Source organism: Artemia sp. Qi Xiang Cuo, chromosome 3, assembly GCF_049724085.1.
Source record: "Artemia sp. Qi Xiang Cuo chromosome 3, ASM4972408v1, whole genome shotgun sequence".
NCBI classification, from domain to species: Eukaryota; Metazoa; Arthropoda; class Branchiopoda; order Anostraca; family Artemiidae; genus Artemia; species Artemia sp. Qi Xiang Cuo.
The window spans coordinates 11,802,603-11,815,338 of record NC_142796.1 but is presented as its reverse complement, the minus strand read 5'-3'; positions in this window follow the sequence as shown (position 1 = coordinate 11,815,338).

The following is a 12,736-nucleotide window of genomic DNA, read 5'->3' as shown; positions in this document are numbered from 1 at the left end:
TATCTTTTGGGTCAACCTACATATTCATTCTGAAGTTGATTTGGATGACAAAACAAAATACACTGTTCATATCGTCTTTTTCATTAGTTAACTTACTCTTGTAGAAGACAATTACTGCTAATCCAAAGTAGTTACATCCAACAATATTTTCTCCAGTTGCAAGTTTATTCCTATATATAAAAAACATAAAAATAAGGTTAATTGTGTTTGTTTATAATTGATAATACAATACACTTACTGATAATCACCAGTATTTACATACAACAATATTTTCTCAAGTTGAAATGTGTAGCAGTTGTAGCTGACTGTATCTTGGCCATAAAAATGAATATTCGTCTTCGTCTGTTTCACAGCAGGTGGGCTTTTCAGTCGATACTCTTTAGACCTTTTCCTTGTGCTTCACCCTGTGGGCTACAGAGCTACTGTCGTGGTTGTCTCTTCTTTGTTAGATAGTATCATAGATCTTTCAGTATATCTTTTGACTCAAGGAGTTCAAATATAATGTGATAGATGCCGATTTCTATGCTCTGTGTGCAGGTATAGATGGCTAGGCTAGTGGCTGATAGTGAGATTTTGTGTTGTTTGAAGCAATTTAACAGTTTACAAAGCAATGTATGTTGTGCAGGGAAGATTGTCACTTTTCAGTCAAATAGTGTCTTTTATCTTATATTTGCGTATCAGAGGCAACGCTATAGCGTTGCCTATAGTAAAGGCCATACGGCTCCAATGTTTTATTTTTATTATTTATTTATTTATTATTAAACTAAAAATTTTCCGAAAAATAAGTTTTTCAAAGAAAAGGAAAGGCCATTTTAAACCTAAGCTCAACAGATACAAATACCTTTTAAAATCCAAACTCAAAATGACCAGAAATTACTATTAAATAATAAATGAAACCCAAAACGAAAAGAAATTAAATAACAAATCATAGCAAAAACATAAAACAATTAAAAATATAACTTAATAAATATATATTAAATATACTAATTATTAGATTGAATATTAAAATAAATATTAAAACGAAAAAAAATATTTTCATATTTAAGTATAAATGAAACTTAACCAACACAGAAATGAATTAAAAACAAACTACTATCAATACTAAAATATATATTAATGTAAATTAATAAATAAAAATTAAGACCCGTGAAACTATGGTGTGAAACCAAGTGAAAAACAGCTAGTGTTTATTAAAGAGCAACTTACGCAGTAGTGTGTATAATTTTAAAGTGAGAGACGGATGTCAGACACAAAATCTGGGGTGGATTGAGGTTTTTTTTTTTAAATCGTTATTATCATAGTCAAGTTTATTTTCATTCGTTTTAGTATTTATTTTTTAATGTATTTGTTAATTGTCGTTGTGTTTGAATTTAGTTTTTATTTAATTTATGGTTGTTTTTATTTTAATTTATAATTCATTATGAAATTATTTATTTTTATTTTTAATAGTGATTTTAATATTAAATATAATAATTAATATCTTTCATAGCTATATAGTAATTTATATTATTAATTTTTTTATGTTTTTGATATTATTTACGCCACCACAACATCTCGCTCTTAACTCTAAAGATTGACTTTTTCTTACAACTCTAATTATTTTAAAAAATAAAAATATTTACAGTAAATATAGAGGTGTTGATTAGATGACAGTCCCTCTCATATATTGACTACTTTCTGGTCGTGTTAAGTTTTAATGTCTCTAATTACTGTCAGTTAAAAAATAAATTTTTTTAGTTAATCCCCCCCCACATAATGACTATTGTTTTAAAGATTTGTACATATTGTCTGAATTCTACGTAAATCACTTTCCATATAATTTATTAAAATTCATGCGTGGGGGGGTTTTGTTTTTTTTAAATACTCATAATCATATTTTTTATGCGTTTTCTGTCTCTTCACGGTGGATGTTTATAAGAAAACATTTGATCAGTCAGCAGTTTTAAGCACACTAAATCATTTACAAACAGGTGAAAAACCCTTCAATTGCGACGTATGCCAGGAGACATTCGCTCTTTTGGAACATTTAAACCGACAGCACAGCGTGCATACAGGTGAAAAACTGTTTAAATGTAATACATGTGCCAAAACTTTTTCTCAAAAAGTACATTTGAACGCCCATAAAAGAATGCATACTTGTGAGAAACCGTTTAAGTGTGATGTTTGTGAAAAATTTGTTTTCAGACAAAGCAAATTTCAAGAGGCACTAAAAAATACATTTGGGTGAGAAAAGGTTTGGATGTGCAAATTGTGGCAAAACATTTTTCTCAACGAGCGCATCTGAACAAACATTTAAGAACCCATAAAGGTGAGAAGCCGTTTAAGTGTTAAGTTTGTGATAACTTTTTTTTTCTGTCATCAAGTTTGAAAATGCACCAAAGTGTGCATACAGTTTAAAAACCGTTTAAATGTGATAACTGTGGCCATCGTAATCTCACAGCCGGTGTTAATAAACCGGTGTCCGCGGCATAGTGAGATAGTGCTCACTCAGTGATAATTAGTTAAACGTTAGGTTTTTGTAGTTTATGTGGAATAATAAGTACCTCGTGTAGGTTAGACTAGGTTACATATTTAATATATGCTCTTCTTTATCACCACCCCACCCCCCTAAAAAGCAAATATATATAAAAAAGTTTTTAATAAACTTATATTTTAATACCAGTTTTTGTTATTTAATTTTAATTAACAAAACTTAAAACATAAAGATTTCGTTTAAATTCCTATGATTTTGAGATTTGATATTCAGGTAACACTGGGTTTTACTAATACTGTGTTTTACTAGGTTTTACTAATAACGAAATTTAGCTAGTTCAGCATAAAAATCTGATTCTTTTGATGTTTCTATTTTGGTATCAACAGACAGGTTTTTAGAGTATCATTTACTCGTGAGACAGGTTGCTCCTTACTTCCAGTTCATTACCAATAACTTTTCGGTACCACAAACTGTTCAAACAAAAATTTATTCAAAAAATAAAAAAATTTTGAATAAAATAAACATAGTTCTTCCAAAATTAACACTGTCTAATTTAATATTTTTATTCTCACATGTATATATTCTTTTATGAAATAGAATATATATTCGACTCAAACTTACTGGACTATGTTTCGAATGGACTTTAGAAATCCTTCTCACTGTGGACGCTTGTGTATAAATAGTAATTAACTGACAGAATTTTATAGAGTAAGAAATTTATAAATTTTGTAATTGGATGTATTTTATTTTGATATTTTTAATTACATAAAATAATTAATTATTTTATTTAATCAATTTTTTTTTCTTATCTTTATATGGCAAATTCAAATTTATTTAATTAAAAAAATGTATCATAGATTTAATTAAAATAAAAATAAATAATTGGAGAAACACTCCTTAGAACACTGACTTTGAGACAGCTTTATATGGAAATACGAATATTGAACATGGAAAGAGCTATCAGTGTTGTGTCTGTTTAGTTCTAATACAAAAACAGACGTGAGAAATTAATGTATGTTTTTTTTCTTTTCAAATTAAATTCTTATTATTGTTTATATCTATGTTTTATATTGTTTTAGTTATTTTTTTTTCTATTATATAGTTTTAATTGTCAATTTTTTATATTTTTAATATTATATTAATAATATTTTTATATTGTGAGTGGAGCTACACAGTTTCTTTTACAACGGAACGTTCAACATCCTTTGACATAGTCGAAGTTTTGACAGAGACTCGTGATGAGGGACCAGACGGGGCTGGTCCCTCAGCCCCGTCTCATGGTCGAAGGTGGTAGAAACCCACCCACAGGGGCGAAGGTGGGATTCTTCAGCAACAAATTACGAGACTTCAGGCCCGGTCAAAGTAAATACACGTAATGGTGGGAAATGGTTTTACAACCATTTTACAATGGTTTTACAACCATATATGTTTTCACAACCATATCACTATGGTTTTACAACCATAGTGAAGTCAGTGATGACTTCACTATGGGGTACTGATTTATTTCTTGGTGAATTAAGCCCTTAGAAACTGAAAGGAAGACTTGAAAAAAATATAATTCTTAGTCTAGGGATGCGTTTCTTTCAATCAATTAAACTAAATCAATAAAGAGTCTCAGACCATTGATACACGTTTTTCGGGACAGGGGAGGGTCTGTCAATGAATATTTTCTCATTACTGTCTCTGTATATCAGTTGTATAGAAATTTAAAAATGTCATAATTGAAACTGCTAGACACAGTGTATTTTAACATACTGATGTTACAACTGAAGGGGTGTGTACTATTCGCACTAAAGGTTCACAAAAGTCAACAGAGAGAGGTTAAAAGGAGAGACTAAGCAGCTAGAGGACGAGGAGGCAGGAGAAAAATCTTAATCTTGACAAACTTCGGCCTTACTAGATAAAAAAAATTCCCTTTGAGAACTAGTTTTTATGAAATTATAGTTTTTATATGGCAAGGCAGAATAGGCGGCTGGAGTCACAGGAGACTGGCAAAAAATATAAATCCCTGCACACCTCAGTCTAAATATATCAAAATAATTGAACTACTCTAAACAGATGTTATGAAAATAAAGTTTTTAGCTGGTAAGGCAGAATAAGCAGCTGCAGGCCCAGGAGAATGGCTAAAAATATAAATTCCTGCACAACTCGGTATAAATAGATATTAAATAAAAAAAACAAGTTTTTTAAACTGAAGGTAAGGAGCGACATTAAAACTTAAAACTAACAGAAATTAGTAAGTATATGAAAGGGGCTGTCCCCTCCTCAACGCCTCGCTCTTTACGCTAAAGTTTTTTATTGTTTTAAAAAATAAAGTTGTGAGACAGAGTCAAACTTCTGTTCTCAGGCTCGTAGCCTTTGATGAGTAATACTAAACTTAATAAAATTTATATATTTAGAATCAGCATTATAAACACATTCTTTTGATACATTTATTTACATCAAAATTACGTTTTTAAAAGTTTAGATTACTATTGAGCCGTATCGCTTGTTTTTTTATTGTTTTTTTTATTAAGTATATGTTATTACGTATATGATGGGGTTCTCAACTTATTAACGAAAACTCCCAAAAATTTAAAATATAAAACAAAAATTTATTAAAACAAAATAGAAAAAAAAAGTACGAATAATTATAATATATATATATTATTAAAGCAATAAAAAAAATGTATAGTAAAGAGCGAGGTATTGACTTGGGAGAGAACCCCCTCACATACTTTATAATTTATGTTCGTTTTAAGTTCGAAGAGTCCGTCTTACATTTCATTTGAAAAAACTCCAACTTTTGTAGAAAATCATACAAATTTTCTAATTCTATTAACTATTGACGGGTAGCACTAAACTTTATGAAATTTATATATTTTAAATAAGCATTTAAAGTTGATTCGTTTGATATATATAGTGGTATCAAAAACCCGTTGCCTAGAGTTTCGGTTACAAGTGAGCCGGGTCGCTCCGGACGTCAATTTAGTGAACACTAACTGTTTTAAAGCACGGATCCTGTTAAGATAATTTTAGGTATCTTAAGGTGGCCCAGGTACGTTTAAATTAAGCTGTTCAAGTCTCTAGACACATACATTTTTGAACTCAGTCTAACATTTTTTTTGCTTAAAATTTAATTTTAAACAAGATTTGTGGTGTAGGATTTATCACTTTTATAGATCAAAGGTATAGATGCATTGTACTTTTTTTCAAAATTTTTTTACTCTTTTTTTTAAATTTTTAAATTTTTTTTTTTTTTTTTTTTTTTTGTACAGAATTTTTTTATTATCAGTTTCGAGCCCCCCCCCCCTGTTCTCATTTTATGTGCACGCTCTCTATTACAGAGTAGATTGAAATATTGAGTAAATAGGTCAGCTAGGAAATGCAAAATAAATACTAGGTAACCTGACCGATGTCAAAATTATATATGTCATTTTAAGTTCTTGTCTGAAGTTAGTGACTATATACTGTGGAACTTTGAACGTTGTGGTAATATTCGACTTGTTCTCTTTATAATTTAATACTATTTTATAGTATTAATTATTAAAGGTATAGATAGAGTAAATAAATATTTTGTGGAGTTTGATTTGAAAATAAACTTTATATGTAGACCAAATCTTTAAATGTTAAAGTGTAAAGGTAAAAAGTGAGATTAAATAGAATTACTATATACTTGTGAAATGTTAACTTTGTGGTAATAGTATACTTTTCATAGATAATTTTTAAGACTATTTTTATGAGTAATTAGTACCTGAAGAGCTCTATGAAAAATATATTGATGGGATTTTGCTTGTAAAATAACATGTATCTGGAGAAACAAGCATTCAATGTAAATCTTAACTGTACACCTTGTACCGCAACATAATGCCTGATCATTTCCTCATTTTTTCATAATTTTGCTGGGGAAATAATTTGTATCTAGCGAACCAAGCATCCAATGTACCTGTACAAGAGCTCATTTGATGCGCAATGTTGAGCCTAATTTACTATTAAAATTTGAAGGCCATATTTGCTGTTATACTACAAATTTATTTTTCTATTTTAATAAATCAATTGAAAGATACTGAATTATAGGAAAGAGTGTCTAATCCTAGAACCCCTCAGCTCTTAATAGTGTCACCATTTTAGAATATCTCACTAGGTGATAAGTAGTACTCCCCTTAATAGGTTAAGTAAAAAGAGTCAATTGGTTGTGTTTGTGTAATTTTATAACGTTCATTTAACTATTTAAAAGAAAACTGCCAACATGTCAGAAGTGAACTATTAATTGCACAAAAACTAGGCGCAAAAAATGCTCAAATCAACACAGCTCTTCCTCGAGATGACGTACTATCAGATAGAGACTAGTTCTAGCTCCACTTGGCCCAATTTTTAGATTTTAATCCAATTTGAAGGCTGTCAGTAAAGGTTTGTTGAGTGAACACATTGTACCGAAACATAGCCAAATGCCTTATAATGTCATGATTTTTTCATGTTTTTACCCTGGGAAATAACATGTATCTAGCGAACCAAGCATTCAATGTAATTGTACAATAGCTCATTCGATGCGCCATGCTGTTTAATTCACTATTAAAATTAAAATTCGGTCAGTAAATATTTGTTGACTGTACACTTTGTACCACAACATATTGCCTGATAATTTCCAGATTTTTTCAGAATTTTGCTGGGAAAATAACAGGTATCTAGAGAACCAAGCATTCAATGTAAGTTTACAAGGGCTCATTTGATGCGCACTTCTCAGCTTAATCCGATAAAATAATTTGAAAGTGGTCACTCAATATTTTTTGACTGTTCAGCTTTTACCTCAACTTAATGACTTATAATTTCATGATTTTTTCAGAATTTTGATGGTGAAATAACATGTATATATTTAACCAAGCATACTATGTATGTCTACAATTTCTCATTCTAAGAGCAATTCTAATCTTAATCATCTATTAAAATTTGAATGCGGTCATTCCATATTTTTTGACTGTAAAGCTTTTACCGCACAATAATTCATTATAATGTAATTATATTTTTATTATTTTGATGTTGAACTAACATGTATATCTCGTGAACGAGATACGGTCTATCCAAATTTCTTTATTAGACTATTCTTTTCAGTGAATAAACATATGAAAATTTTCAAAAATATCAACTTTTGAGAGCCTGAAAGGTGAAAGGTCGGTCTTTCTGGGCAAGTTTGTCTCTTTTCAGTCAAATAGTGTCTTTTATCTTATATTTGCGTATCAGAGGCAACGCTATAGCGTTGCCTATAGTAAAGGCCATACGGCTCCAATGTTTTATTGTTATTATTTATTTATTTATTATTAAACTAAAAATTTTCCGAAAAATAAGTTTTTCAAAGAAAAGGAAAGGCCATTTTAATCCTAAGCTCAACAGATACAAATACCTTTTAAAATTCAAACTCAAAATGACCAGAAATTGCTAATAAAGAATAAATGAAACCCAAAAAGACCAGACATGAAATAACAAATCATATCACAAACATAAAACAATTAATAATATAAATTAATAAATGTAAATTAAAGCTAGTAATTATTAGATTTAATATTAAAGTCAATATTAAAATGAAAAAAAATATTTTCATAGTGAAGTATAAATTAAACTTAAAAAACACCTCAATTAAAGAAACAAAAACTGCTAAAAACCAAACAAACTATCGTAATGTAAAATAATAAATAAATATTAAACAAAGTGAACCTTGTTTGTGACACCAAGTTACACCCAGCGCGGTTTTAGTAAAGCGCCACTGACGCAGGCTGTGTTAGAATGTTCAAGAGCGAGAAGGAGGTAAGACCCCCCCTAGGTGTTGGATTGAGTTTTGTTTTTTACAATATTTATTTTAATATTAAAGTGAATTGTCATTCTTTTGAGTATTTATTTGTTAATTTATTTTTTAATTTTATTTTTTTTTTAATTGTTATTTGATTTAATGTATTGGTTTTTTAAATTTAATTTATAATTAAATATTACAATATTTATTTTTATTTTTAATCTTTATTTTAATATTAAATATAATAATTAATGTAGTTAATATATATTTATTAATTTAGATTATTAATTGTTTTATTTTATTGAGATGATTTAAGCCCCCTCAACGTATCGCTCTTAACTCTAAAAGTTGAATCTTTCTTACAACTCTATTTTTTTTAAGAACTAAAAAAATTTACAGAAAATAGCGAGACGTTGAGGAGAGGACAGTCCCTCTACTCTATTTACTAATTTCTTGGCGGTTTATGTTTTTATGTCGATCATTAATGTCATTTAAAAAAGAACTTTTTTTCTGTATTCCCCCCCCACATCCAGCCAAATGTATAATCAAGATGTAAAGATGGTCAGAATTATCAGTAAATCACTGTCAATCAAATTTATTAAAATTCATGCGTGTTTATTTTTTGTTTTTTAAATACTCATAAAAATATTTTTGATGCATTTTCTGTCTCTTCCAGGGGGATGTTTCTAAGAAAACCTTTGCTCAGTCAGCAGTTTTAAGTAAAATAAATCATGTAAAAACAGGTTAAAAACCCTTCAATTGCGACGTATGCCAGGAGACCTGCGCTCTTTTGGGAAATTTAAAACGGCGCCAAAGCGTGCATACAGGTGGAAAAATGTTTAAATGTGATACATGTACCAAAGCCTTGTCTCAAAAGGTACATTTGAAAACGCATAACAGAATGCATACTGGTGAGAAACATTTTAAGTGTTGTTCTTGTTAAAAATTTTTTTTAAGACAAATAAAATTTAAAGAGGCAAGAAAAAATACCGTTGGGTGAGACCTTTTGTGTATGTGCAAATTGTGGCAAAACATTTTCTCAACGAGCGCATATGAACTATCAGATAAGAACCCATCAAGGTGATAAGCCGTTTTAGTGTTAAGTTTGTGATACCTTTTTTTTTCGGGCATCAAGTTTGAAAATGAACCAAAGTGTGCATACAGTTTAAAAACAGATTAAATTTGCTAAATGTGGCCATCGTAATCTCACCGCCGGTGTTAATAAAAAGGTGTCCGCGACATGGTGAGATTTTTCTCACTCCGTGATACTGATTTATACGTTAGGTTTTTTTAGTTTAGGGGGACTAAAAGGTAGCTAGTTTAGGTTAGACTAGTTTACATATTTAATATATTCTCTGCTTTATCACCACCCCACCCCCCTAATATTAAAATATAGAGCCCAAAATTGGTAATAAAATTATATTTTAATCACATTTTTTGTTATTTAATTTTAATTAACCACAATTAATAAATAATGTTGTATTGTACCTTCCTGGTAGTTTGAGAGTTGATATTCTGATAACACTGTGTTTTACTAATGCTGGGTTTTACTGGGTTTTACTAATACCGAAATTTAGCTAGTTCAGCATAAAAATCTGATTCTTTTGATGTTTCTATTTTGGTCTAAAAAGTACGGTTTGTAGAGTATCAGTTACTAGTGAGACTGGTTGCTCATAACTTACAGTTCAGTACACAGAACTCTTCTTTAAAACAAACTGTTCAATCATTTATTGATTCAACAATTCAAAATATTGTTAATAAAATAAACATATTGCTTCCAAAATTACCAATGTCTAATTTAACAGTTTTATTTGCAAACATAAAGTTCTATGTTGAATCTTTTCTGCTGGATTTTCAGCGGGAGCTAAAAAATATATAATGTTGTGGTTTGGGGTTTGACGCGTTCGACCGATAGGTCATATGCGTTTGTATCACTCAATTGTTCTGTGCCTTGTGTAAACACTAGCTTGGTTGGGTGTCACTTTGATCAATATTCACTGAACCTGATCATGTATCACTTATCTTGCTATTGGTAGGGGATAACTCCCCTGCAGCAACTGCCTGCATTGAAAACAGGAATCAAAATAATGCAACTGTGCTTAGTCATTCAGCAATTAAAATACATATACAACACAATTTTAATATATAATACATTTTTACATTATAACCTATTACATACCTCCATATATAGAAAATTAAAGATAAAATATAAAAAGATAGATGAGGATAATAAAACAAATAAACTAGAAAAAGGATAACTCTTAAATAAAAAAATTATGGGAGGGGAATCAAGGCCATCAGGATTAAAAAATAAATAACATCTACCATATATCTTGCTTAAATTAGGGGTTAATCCCCATCATCACCTTCCAACAATTATGAACAGGAACCATAATGATGCAAATACCTTATCAAACAGCAAAATATAAATTTTATACAAGTCAATTACAACAAATAGTACGTTGAACTTGCTAATGCCTAGTTTTGTTCAAGATAAAATGCTGGCCCCTTCGAATTATTTAATTTTCTTCTAACAATCCAATTAATATTATTTGGTACAAGTACAAAAATAGCCTTGGGCAATCTTGCATGAAGATTAGGCCAACTTCTGAGAGAAAACTCTGAAAAACAAATAGGGTTAGGTTGATTTACTTATTAAACACTGAAAACAATTGCCCCTTGCCTTTACGATTTTGCCAACTTAATATGACAAAACTAATATTGTCCATTTGTCTCTTTTTCTTAGCCTAATTGATGAAGCACTGATTTCACAAAACTGTGTGGTAAAATTACAGATTAAAGAAATTTGCAGCATCGGCTTAGGATTCCCACTTTCCAGAAGAAAAAAAAAATATCTAGATTTACTGATATTTGTTTTTAGTCTCACTAAAATGTTCTAACATTGGTAGTGACTACGAGAGATCAATATCGACCTAAGGTTTTGCTCCAAAGTGTAAATATTTACCTTTATAATCTATTTCCATTACAATCATTAGCCTGTATTGCCTTGAATTCAAATATAACATTCATTTGCATTACAAATGCACTTTACCCATCTCTCCCCCTCTTTTAATGACAAATATACAAGCTACCCTGAAGTGTGTGTAGGCTAAGCAAAGAATTTTTAATTTTAATATAAAGGGATGCAGACTATTTACATGAAGCAATATGTTTCCCACTTTCTATTTCTGCAAAATTTTGATTGAACAGACCATTTCTCATCACTTTTTGATTGAAGCTCCAAAAGTCTATCTCTATCCCCTTGGAGTAGATAGCGCACCAGGCAGTGACACCTCTTATGTATCAGAAAGTGATGATAAATAGTTAGAAATCAGTAACCAGTCCCTTTACAATAATTGCTGTTTATTTGCCATTTTTATAACTATATATGTAACTGCTATAAAAAGTATTAGTGTTTTAAATAACGGTGAATCCCCACAGATCTCACTTCTTTAGATAGGCTAGCACAGCTCAACAAAAGGACCGTTCTTTTACTGATCTTTGTACTAACATCTTACATCTTTTTAGAAAGAACGCTTAAACGTGAAATCTTAGCACTGAGATCTAACATCTTATTACTTTCCTTGCAAACGTCTTTCATCATTATGGTCTGATCAGTGGTGTAAGATAAATGATTAGTATAACATCAAAGTTCTCTCATCATTAGGGCCGTTCTTTTACTCATCTATGTGCTAAGATCTTATATATTTCGACAAAGAACGCTTAAAAGTGAAATCTTAGCACTAAGATCTTACGTATTAAGGATTTCTTTTGCAAACGTCTTTCATCACTCTGGTCTGATCAATGGTCTAAAAATAATGATGAGTATAACATCAAATTTCTCTCATGCTCAGTGCCGTTCTTTTAATAATCTAAGTGCTAAGATCTTACATCTTTTGACAAATAAACCTTAAAATTGAAACCTTATCACTAAGATCTTACATCTTATAACGTTCCTTGCAAACGTCTTTCATCATTCTGGTCTTATCAGTGGTCTAAGAACAATGATGAGTATAACATCAAAGTTCTCTCATCGTTAGGGCCGTTCTTTTACTCATCTATGTGCTAATATCTTACATCGTTTGACAAAGAAAGCTTCAAAGTGAAACCTTAGCACTAAGATCTTGCATCTTGTGGCGTTCATTTTCAAAAGTCTTTCATTGTTCTGCTGTGACCAGCGGTATAAGAAAGATAATGAATATATCATCAAAGCTCTCTCGTCGTTTTTTTAGATGGCATAAAGATGGCATCCTTCACAATTCTTGCTAACATAAGGTAGCTGTAAGATCTTAGAACAAAGATGAGTTAAAAGAATGGAAATCTTTAAAGAAAGATGTAAGATCTTAGTGCAAAGGAACGGCCCTATTTTTCTATGTGGCAGAAAAAGGGCGTCCTTCCTATTTTTGCTAGCATCAGTGAGCTGTAAGAACTTAGAACAAAAATGAACAAACGAACAGAAATCTTTCCAGAAGGTCCCTTTGTAAAAAAAAGTTACTTTGAGA